Here is a 12,022-nt window from a genome sequence, read left to right as displayed (position 1 = left end):
AACAGGAAGTTGAACCCAAGCTGTGAAAAGCCAGTGGTGCTGTAGTGTTGTGCTGGGACTTCCTTGACTCGGGCAGGCTGTGTCTGCAGGAGCTCCGCACAGCAGTGTGACAGCAGTAACGCATCTCCTTATCCCTGGATTTCACATCGGACAATGGTGCATGCCTCATACCTGAGCCCACCCCCTCCATGCTATCATCTGGGGAGTGGGGCCTACGCTTAATGATTTTAAAATGCAAGAGTCAAACGTTTTCAGCAGGTCGCTATGATTGTCCTCCCTAATTGGTGCCATTTCTCTATTTGGTCATTTTCTCCTTTCCTTCCTCCCCTCTCCACCCACTCGAACATGCCCGTTCTAAAATTCTGGTGCATTCATTCAGTTCTTTGAAATGAGAATGTGGTGCTTAATTTTTTCAACATCGTTGAGAGAGGTTGGGCCTGACCGGTGGAAGCAACATGCGTTGACAGCAAGTCAGACTTCTTGGAGTGTCTGTTTTTCCTGTGGTATTAGCAGAAATTATATCCAGCTACCCATGTGGATGTGTGTGGTGAGTGGGAGGCTTCGTAAGGACACAGAGGGGAATGTGGCCCCACAGTGAATGACAGCCAAGCCCTGAGATAAACATCAGATATTTATTGAGCAGTTTTATTCAGATGTGGGTCTTCATAAAATGAGTTTAACAATCAGATGATGATGCTAAAGGCAAGTTCCTGAGCTTCCAGGTGCCTTGTGTAAGAGCTGAGAATTGACCCGCTGGGTGTTTACTGTAACTGTTCCAGAAGCACTGGCGGAGAGTCGCTGTGAGATGTCCTGAGCATTTATGTGGTCTGGTTTTAACTGTAAATAGTGAAAAAAAAAAAATTTTTTAAGCACTTTTGCCTAGATTTAAACAGCAACTTGAAAAAAAGTATGTTTTAACATGTAATTGTGGGAGAAATTGTAAATAGTAGCTGAATATTTAACGTGCTTTGTCTATCCTTCACTTTTACCATATTCTGTAAAGTTGCATTTATTTTACAGGACAAAAATGAAATATTATTGCTTTTGAAATAAATACCCAAGAGCTTATCAGGATTTCGAATTATTCAGAACTCAGATTTATAGGAAAACCTCTGACCTTCAGTTTGACAAGCTAAAGGAAGCAGAGTCTTTAATGAGCATGCTGATTTTCTAGTTTTGAGGAAAAGTTGGGTCCTTTAAATGCTATTTTGCTTATCGCATCAGTACTTTTATGCAGGTCTCATTTGACTCCGTGCTTAGGTAGATGCGGGGGTGCCTTGAAAACTTCATTTTAAATTATCTTAAGCAAGAAATACAATATTTTACAAAACATTTGGAGAATGTGACCGTCTGTATGACCCGGGAAAGCCCCAGGTTGGCTGTTGGTTTGGAAGGTCCTGAGTGTAACCCAGGTGATTCTGATGCTTGGCATGTATGAATCTCCTTGATGTGTGTTAAATAGACTCTTCCCCTCATCCCCCTTTGGTAGCAAAGCCATTAGATGAAAGAAGAAACCAATACAAGCTAAAAGCATGTGATGTCTGTCCCCCCAGCCCAAACAGCCTTCGGTTCATAAATTCTAGATCAGCAAATAGACTGCTGAGAAGCGAGTCAAGAGGCAGTCTCCATTGGACGTCCCCATGCCCTTCAGAACAGTGTTTCAGAAATTAGGTGGTGCTGTTGCCATGCTCAAGCCCATGCTGATTTTTACACACTACATGTATAACCTACCTCAAATCTCAGTCATTAAATTAGCATGCTTTAGACGTATGTTTAAAAAGTAACTATGCACAGCTCTTTATCGCCCCCCCCTTGCTGCTGAAGGTTTCTTAAAGAGAAAAATCAAATCTTTATTTTTTACTGGCACTATCATTTTTTAAGTCCTAAAGATGATTAACAGACATTTTTATCATGAGAAGAAAAATAAAGCCATTGCAACTAAAGAACCTAACAACATGATCAAGTTTTAATAATAGTATAGCAGCGGAAATGATGGAGTCTTAAGAGTCATCCCCCAGTGTGCCCTGTCCACAGACGCCATCCACATGCAGTGCAGACATTTGGTTCTTCTTTTCTTTTGTTTTCCCTGCCTTTTGCTTGCAAGGAAAGTACTTGCAAAGTTTTGTGCTAAGAGGTTTTTAAAATAAAAATCGCTTTGCGGCAGGTTCTCGCAAAATAACTGGTGCTAGCTCAAGAAACCGTTATCTAACCATCAGAAATCTTGAGTAAGGTGTTTCATGGATTTTGAGGTTTCTTGTTTTTGTTGTTGTTTGGTGTGTTTTTTGGCAGGGCCTAGGTTTCCCACACTCTGGCTTCGTGGGTACTGCTTTGCTGTCTCACTGAGATGACAGGTATGCACGGAAAGAGATCATACCCACCCCTCTTGGTCCTTTCACCAGCCTCTTTTGGAAACAGTAGTTTGCAGAACAAGGGACTTTTAAAGTGCTAAAGTAAGGAAAGAAAGAGCAGATCTTAATTGCTTTGTACCAGACAGCAGTGGGTGTGCGAGGACGGGTGACAGTGAGTAAGTAGATGGTAACCTGATTCCACTGAGAGAACCCGGCCAGGCTTCATGAAGTTAACCACCGCCAGATCTCACACCAAGGCAGTGCTGTGGAAAATTAAAATGATAGCCCTGACGTGCCTCAACCAATCTCTCTTTCCTTTTGTTACTGAAGTGTGTTTTATGGACTAGGAAGCATTTTTATGAATTGAAATAGTATAAATAAAATGGTGCTATGGTGTTTTAATGTGACTGTCCCTGATCCTGTCCTGCTGAGGTGCTATCAAGGTTCTGAAACCACAACCAACCAAAAACAAGGTGGGCTCCAGTCTCTCTTGGCTTCTCCCCCCCTCCCCCCTTTTGGTGCTGTCTCCTTAGACCTCTGTTTACGTGCTAGAACCTGCTCTGAGCAGTTTTTCTGTTTTGTTTTATTCTTCCCTTGCTGGCCAAATAGAAAGGCAAGTCTCGAAGGCAGCCAGCCCCCTTACTGCGACAGGGGAATGGGCCTTCCTGGCTTGGAGGTGGCGGGGTGCTCTCGTTTCACATCTGTCCTCTTAGGCCTGATAAGAAAGGAGGTGTGAAGGGCTTTTCTTTTTTCTTTTTTTTTTTTTTGGAGGAAGGGGAGTTGGGTACTCCTGCCTCTTCTAACGTGGCAGGCATTCTCATAGCCAACACACGTTTTCCTCCTGCAGTCCAGGGTGCCAAGTAGATGTCTCTGAGGGTTCCAAAGGTGCTCTGCATACCAAGGTGGGCCAGATGGGCCTCCTTCCTCACCTAGCACTGGCCAGGACCATGGTGGGCGGGGGTCTCATTCCTTTGCTCCCCACAGCCTTTGCCCCAGCAATGCTTCTGCTTCTCATTGGGAACCCCTCATGTTCAAACTTAAAGGAAGGAGCTTTGCTCACTCAGTGCCACTGAGGCTCTTTTTAGTTGGTGCTATTCTAAATTTCTTCTTGGGTCCACAAAAGTTGATATTTTAAAAACTCAACAGGAAGCTCCATTTTGTGTCATCCACTGTCACAATAATTTTTTTAAATACCTCAAAAACGGGACATCGTGACAACTTTGGTAAAGTAGATTCCATGAGGGTCTGATACATACAGGTTGTCCATTTGGTGACATACCTGACCTTGAAGAATCTGGGGTCATTTTGTGTTTCATTCTTCAGTTAAAATGGCAGAATGCCTAAAGGAAGGACTGTGGTTGACTTTATTTCATTTCCTTTTTTTGCTTTTGAATAAAATGTGAATTTCCCATGCCCATCTCATTGAGCTTTTTCAGTCATCGTTGCTGTCATTTGAAATGACTCCCTCAAAACCTAGTTTTATTAGCCAGTTGCATCTGCTGTAGTACATGGCCAGCTTCAACATACCCTGGACCAAAATGAACATTTTTGGGGGTGCATACCCCCAACATAGGTTATACAGTCCCACACCCACATGTGCAAAGAGTTTTTCCATGTGTGAGGCCCCTGTCTTGGCACTCCCAGCCCTTCCTTCTGCAGAGCTGCCGACAAGAGCAAAGCAATAGGCTTCTTCCCTGAGCAGAGACTGCAGCACAGAAATGCAAAGTCTAAAGTTGCTTTTTGCCTAAGAATCAGTGAGAATTGGCCTACTTCCTTGTTTGCTTCTATTCTGATATCAGGGATGCTTTTTGTAGTGGTATTGTTTGCGCTCTTTTCTCATTTTGACTACCTGTCATTCAGGGATAACTCATCATTATTCACGTGAGGATTTAAAAAATACTATTTGGCTCATTTGAACATCCAAATTTTCTTGGTTCCAGTACTTTTTTTTCTTTTGAGGGGAAAAAGGAGGAGAAAAACAGGAGCGATGTAATTTCTTTTTCACGTATTCTAATTTAAAAAAAAAAAGAAACAAGGACAGGTCATATTGTGGCATATTAATGCATTAGACTTCATCTAGAACCCCTGTAGCTTTTTGGTGTGTTTTATTTCTTCTCTCTTTGAATTCCTGTTTGGTTACTTGGCTTCCAATGGAGGTGAACTTAACAACCATACTTGAATATTCCGTCTTGACTTTGTAACTGTGGCTACTTGAAATGAAGTTTATCTGGGGTTGATGGATGAATGGTAGATTTTTGCAATGTCTCAAGGCAATAGGATGTGTATTATTAAACTGTAGATATTCTTAGTACAGTAAATTTATGCTGATAATTTTATTTTGTATAATTTTTACTTTTTTGTTAATATTTTTTCCTCCCACTTTATTGGTTTGCCTCCTGAGCTACCCTCCTTGCCTTCCCTTCTCCCCCAGTGTTTCAGCAGATTTAATTTAGGGTGCCTAGAAATTGCAAGTATGTATCCTTTTTTGATTTGTATTTTATTATAATTTACACAAACAACTGGGTTTGTGAACTGTATTACTCCTGGTATCTTTAAAATATTGTGGGTGTTTTAATAAATTTTATATTTATTTTTTGCACTCAAATTCTGTGTGGCTTCTTCCCCCACCCCACCCACCCCCTTGAATTGGGCCCAGATTGTGGTATTTAAGATTCCCTGTAATCCCACCCTCCCCCTGCAGGTTGTAGGTACACAAAGGAAGCCCTGACTAATAGCCTGTTCCCCTTCCACCTCCCGCATAAAGTGATGTTCAAAGACTGGAAGCTGTTAAAGCTGCTATAAAGGGGGAAAGTAGACGTGGCCTTTTACTCATCTGTTTCTCCTTTTGTTTGTTTTTCCCCTTTGATCTTTTTGTCCCATCTTTCCATTCAGTTTGGAGACTCCCACCCCCCGCCCCCATTAAGATTGTTCACTTCTGATGTACTGTTTGCTAAGGATTGTTGCATCCTGCTCCATTCTGATGGCCTCAGCAGCACATCCAGTAGGAAGGGCCTATCTTTGGAGAGATGAGCTTTCCCATAAGGTCCCATGCCTGGGGCTACCTCTTTTCATTCAGATTGCCAATTCTGTTGATGGCTGAAAAGGGAACTATAAGTTGAAGAAAGGAAAAGACAGAAGGGCAAATGGGAGGAGGGGAAACCATCCCTTCTGCTTGAAGCATCGGACTAAAATGCATTCAGCATCTCTGAGGGACAACCAACCCCGCAGTCCAGCACTCTCTCCAGTTGATGCCAGTATCCCGTTACGTCACTAGACAGGAAAGCTCCTCTCTGAGGACATTTGCGTGAAAACCCCATCATTGCAATAGGGGTGCCAGATGACAGCCTTGGGGGTTTTCTTCTCTGTTTCAGTTGCAAACGAACCCTCTGGAAATGCCTGGGCACACCAGGGTCACCAGGGCTTCTCACAGATGTTCGTGTGTTTTATGAAAGTGGGGTCACACTGTGTTTGGTAACCTGCTTTCCACTTGACATCTTTGAGTTGAAAGAGACCTAGTGTCCCCTTTCCCAGCCCCTGTTGTGTTGGCCCCATTTCCAGACCCTGAGGTGAGGGGCTAGGAGATTACTGCTTCGGCAGGGACTGACTCACTACTGGGTAATATAAATACGCTTTCATCTCTTCTTATACAAATTCCGTATTAAATATAGAAAAATTAGAAGACAGGAGTTTTAAAAAGTTATTTGAAATCCCACTACAAGAGAACCACATATTATTGGTCACAAACATTTTCTGACTATTTAAATATAACCATATGTGTGTGTATATATATATTTTTTTTTTAATGGAATAAAACAATAATACCATGTTGTGATCTTCTTTCACTTAACATATCTTCAAGTATCAGTAATACAGAACTAATACAGAACTATAGTTGACCCTTGAACAACGCGGTGGTTAGGCGCACCAACCCTCTGCACAAAGAGCCCCAGATTAATTACTAGTCCACCCTCTGTACCTGCAGCTCCTTGGTATCTGAGGTTCCACGTCTACCCACTCAACCAACTTGGATCCTGTAGGACTGTAGTATCTACTATTGAAAACAATCTGTGTTGGGACTTCCCTGATGGTGCAGTGGTTAAGAATCCACCTGCCAATGCAGGGGACATGCGTTCGATCCCTGGTCCGGGAGGATCCCACATACCACAGAGCAACTAAGCCTGGGTGCCACAACTACTGAGGCCACGTGCCGAGAGTCCGTGCTCTGCAACAAGAGAAGCCACCGAAATGAGAAGCTGGAGCACTGCGATGAAGAGTAGCCCCCACTCGCCCCAACTAGAGAAAGCCCACGTGCAGCAACGAAGACCCAGTGCAGCCAAAAATAAATTTTTAAAGATTAAAAAAAAAAAAATCGGCGTATAAGTGAACCTGTGCAGCTCAAACCCGTGTTGTTCAAGGGTCAACTGTACATCTTTTTAGAGAGTTGCCTAGTATTTCATTGTGTGGATTTACTCATCCACACATTACTATTGAACGCTAAGATTCCAACTTGTTGCAGTTATAAACTGAACTAGTCTAAATCTGCCTCCATCATATTTCCACTAAATTTCTTTTTACTCCAAGAAGCATCTCAATTCATCCCTCTGAGCCACATGACTGCATCCTTAATTCCCTGAACCTTCTTGTGACCCTATACTACCCCCACCATATCCCTGTTCACACCTAGAGCATCCTTCATTATAGTGGGATCTCTAGAAATGACCAACGTCCCAGATGGGATCTGGCTGGCCTAAACCAAGCACACAGACACCACGGAGTCCCACAACCTGGACACGCCGTTTTTATTAACACACACCAAAGTTTATTAGCTTTTTAAGCAGCTGAGTCACGCTGAGGGCTGTGTGGCTCAGTGGAAAGAACATGGCTCCCTCACTTCCCGGTTGTGTGACGTGAGATGAGCTGTTTCATCTCCCTGTGTCCTTTTCTTTGTCTGTAAAGCAGGCTAATAACACCACATAATATGGATATGAGGATCAAAAAGAAATACTAGAGGAGTAAAAGTACCAGCCATCTGAGATGTGGCAGGTATAGAAGCTATCGTTATCACTCTGGGCATATACAAAGCTTTAAGTCACTAAAGAGTCCAAGACTGAGTTATGGACCACAGAGTGACCCCTTATGTGAACTACTGCCAAGTCAGGCTCCCGAGCTCCAGCCTTTATGCAATTCATCTTGTGTTTTTACGTCTACACACGGCACTTGAACCTTAACCATCCTAAATGGGCTGTTTAACCCATCCTCCCCGCCAGTGTTGAATCTTAATTTTGTCCATATTATTTAACCCTACATAGCTAGCTATGCAAACTTGTTCGACAACCTTATCACAAGTTCTGCTGATGCTCTTGTAGGCTGCTTAACCTAGGAGAGCTGTTAGTCATTTTATGTCTCCCATTGTACTCTGAAAATAATAGGCACTCATTGTCCTGTAAGAAGAAATGAATTGATACCCTTAGGGAGCGGGGGTTCAGCTGAAATACATTAAACACATGTAACGGCGCACGTTCCCGTCAGAGACACAAGCACACCACAGAAGACGCAAGAGGACCACACATAGAAGACACCATAGAAGACATAATCAAAGCTTCATCAAAATCTAGATCCAAGGCTTCCCTGGTGGCGCAGTGGTTGGGAGTCTGCCTTCCAATGCAAGGGACACAGGTTTGAGCCCTGGTCTGGGAAGATCCCACATGCCACGGAGCAACTAGGCCCGTGAGCCACAACGACTGAGCCTGCGTGTCTGGAGCCTGTGCTCTGCAACAAGAGAGGCCGCGATAGTGAGAGGCCCGCGCGCCGCGATGAAGAGTGGCCCCCGCTTGCCGCAACTAGAGAAAGCCCTCGCACAGAAACGAAGACCCAACACAGCCAAAAATGAATGAATTAATAAACTCCTACCCACAACATCTTCTTAAAAAAAAAAAAAATCTAGATGCTTCCAATGCTACCCTGACTCCCACCTGCAGAAGCCTTGGCAGCTACCTGCTCTCTTCCTCTGCCAGCAAGCCCAAACCCAGGCCCAATAGCCCTTCCCTACCCTTCAAACATCTTCCCTATTTTGTCTCTTTTCTTCGCACACATTGACTCCTACTCCTTGGGACTACTCCCCTCCCCCCGGACGTTTTCTCTTGATTTGCACCCTTTGCCTCCCCTCTGACATGCCTCGTCAACTATCCTCTTTCTGCAGCTCCTCCCCTCACCGTGCTCTCAGGACTGTCGGCCTGATCCTGCTCTGCCCTCAAGCTCACCGCCTTTCTCCCTGCTTCCTATCACCACCACGTTTCTGCAGGTGTAGACAACCTCCTGGCTTCAACATCCACACTACTCACTCACCGTGTCTTTGTTCCTCCAGAAAGAACTGTCTTCTAGGCAAATGATTCTGTCTTCACTGATCTCTCAAAACCCTCTACTCCTGGGATGTACCACCAGTGACGTCCCATTATCCCAGAACCCTAAAGCCCTCTGCTCTTCTCATGGCCCCTTTTTGCCCTCATGTCCATCAAACACATATGCCCCCCAGGAGAATAGGCTCAATTCTCACTACGACCTATAGGCTTTCCCTCAGAGGCCTTGCTCAGCCACCAGGCCTCAACCATGACCCTGATGCCAGTGATTTCCAAAGCTGTGTCAAGCCCTGAGACCCTCATGAGTTTGGGCTGCTGGATAGCTCTGGATGGCTGTTTGGCAGGGCCAAAGTCTTAACACACCTAAAATTGACCTCTCAAGTCTCTGCCATATTTTCCTCTGGCTGTTGATGGCCCCATCATTCTACTGGTCACATCCTGACACCGGCCAAGGCTGGATTTTACCCCTTTAGTGTCCTCAATCCTGCCTCCTCTTTTCACTATTATTAGCAGTCCACACTGGGCAGTTGCACAGGATGTGCACTGCACAAGTCTGGGGGGCACCATTCACATAGACTAACATGTGGGCCTTGATCATTGGCATAGATTCCCTGTGGGCAGCAGGGCCTTCTAAAGCCAGGGGCCCAGGGAAGAGGCCTCTCATACTTTGGTCTAAAAATGAGAACTTTCTGAAAGATTAAGTGACTTGCCCATGACCATCATCTAGGAAGTGGCAGAATCCGGACTCAAACCAGGTGTGTCTGACACCGAAGCCTGAGCCCTGTCCAAATATACCCCTGCTTCTTCTGCACCTTAAGAGCCATGCATCCAAGGGATACACATTGTTCTCACTGGCAGGAATCTACCCACAAGCTGAGCTTAAGGTATGGCTGGCAGCCTGCAGGTCTATGAGTACAAGAGGCATAGGACAAGGTGGCTCTGCAGGAAGACTTGTGCTTTTTAGAGCTTTTCAAAAGTAACAATATTGGAAAGTCTGCATTTTGGCCCCCATTTTATCTCTCTGCTCACCTCACCAAAGCTGATCTCCTTACCTAGATAATCTTCCTTAAACCAAAGAGGATGATACTATTTCCCTGTAATACTCCTCACTGCTCTCCATTTGGCACAGCTCTCAGGGTAAGGTGCAACACCCTAACTCCGTCCGAAGGCCCTGCAGCACATGGCCCCAGTTCACAGCCCATTCGGTGTCCTTGTCCGATGATCTCCTCAGTGCCTGCCCCCACCCCGGCCAGGTGGCTTCTCACATATGAAAGTGCTCTCAGGCTAATGGTAGTGCAAATAATACCCCCAAGAACTCACTCCTTTTAAAATCCATTAAAATATTTACATAAACTATAAAACTACTCCAAATAAATTATCAGTAAGAACAAAAAGATCAACAAGATTTTACTCAAGGAAGTATGAATAAACAGGAAGTCGAGTTTTCTGAAACCAAAGAAGAACTTTTACTGCACAAAGAACCTCAAACATTAATTCAGAGACTAGCAATGAATCCTTTGCAAGAAATACAGAAGGTTAGACAGTGATTGCAATCTATTCTCAAAAGAAAAAAGAAAAAAGCTACAAGTGTATATTGTACAACACAGGGAATATAGCCAATATTTTATAATAACTATAAATGGAGTATAACCTTTAAAAATTGTGAATCACTGTACTGTAACCTGTAACTTATATAATATTGTACATCAACTACACTTCAATAATAAATAAATAAATGAATAAATAAATAAAAAGAATATCTCACTCAAAAGCAAGATTCCTCGATAATAGACTAAATAGTATCGATGCTGAAAGCACGACTGATATGCTGAGAACAGAATAACTAAGGTATATCAGGAAACAGCTATTTAACACAAAAGATTACATAGGGAGATGCACAAGCCCATAAAAGACTATGAGAATAGAGCAATGAAATGCCTCTTGAAAATACAGAATTCCCAACATCATTAATCATTAGAGAAATGCAAATCAAAACTACATTCATCTCACACCAGTCAGAATGGCCATCATCAAAAAATCTAGAAACAATAAATGCTGGAGAGGCTGTGGAGAAAAGGGAACACTCTTGCACTACTGGTGGGAATGTGAATTGGTACAGCCACTATGGAGAACAGTATGGAGGTTCCTTAAAAAACTACAAATAGAACTACCATATGACCCCGCAATCCCACTACTGGGCATATACCCTGAGAAAACCATAATTCAAAAAGAGTCATGTACCAAAATGTTTATTGCAGCTCTATTTACAATAGCCAGGACATGGAAGCAACCTAAGTGTCCATCAACAGATGAATGGATAGAGAAGATGTGGCACATATATACAATGGAATATTACTCAACCATAAAAAGAAATGAAATTGAGCTATTTGTAATGAGGTGAGTAGACCTAGAGTTTGTCATACAGAGTGAAGTAAGTCAGAAAGAGAAAGACAAATACCGTATGCTAACACATATATATGGAATTTAAGAAAAAAAATGTCATGAAGAACCTAGGGATAAGACAGGAATAAAGACACAGTCCTACTAGAGAATGGACTTGAGGATATGGGGAGGGGGAAGGGTAAGCTGTGACAAAGCGAGAGAGTGGCATGGACATATATACACTACCAAACCTAAGGTAGATAGCTAGTGGGAAGCAGCCGCATAGCACAGGGAGATCAGCTCGGTGCTTTGTGACCTCCTGGAGGGGTGGGACAGGGAGGGTGGGAGGGAGGGAGACGCAAGAGGGAAGAGATATGGGAACATATGTATATGTATAACTGATTCACTTTGTTATAAAGCAGAAACTAACACACCATTATAAAGCAATTATACCCCAATAAAGATGTAAAAAAAAAAATACGGAGTTCCCAATAAAGGACACAGAATAAATGGTTCTGAATCAGTAATCAAAGGTCTATGGGAAGGGCTTCCCTGGTGGCGCAGTGGTTGAGAGTCCGCCTGCCGATGCAGGGGACACGGGTTCGTGCCCCGGTCCGGGAAGATCCCACATGCCGTGGAGCGGCGGAGCCCGTGAGCCATGGCCTCTGAGCCTGCGCGTCCAGAGCCTGTGCTCCGCAACAGGAGAGGCCACAACAGTGAGAGGCCCTCGTACTGCAAAAAAAAAAAAAAAAAAAAAAGGTCTATGGACGAAAAATGTTCTGAATGAGGTCAGGTGGAATTGCTACCTTCAAGGCATTGCAGGCTCATTTGATCAAGAAGTCCAAGTCCTGGAGATTAACCTCCTCCTCATTGGCTGAGGAATCACTTCTGCAAAAACATTTCAACTCTTCAGCCATGTTTACATTCGGAACCCTG

This window comes from Orcinus orca, chromosome 13 (genome assembly GCF_937001465.1).
Source record: "Orcinus orca chromosome 13, mOrcOrc1.1, whole genome shotgun sequence".
Classification (NCBI taxonomy): Eukaryota; Metazoa; Chordata; class Mammalia; order Artiodactyla; family Delphinidae; genus Orcinus; species Orcinus orca.
The sequence above is the reverse complement of the archived record's forward strand: the minus strand, read 5'-3'. Positions refer to the sequence as shown.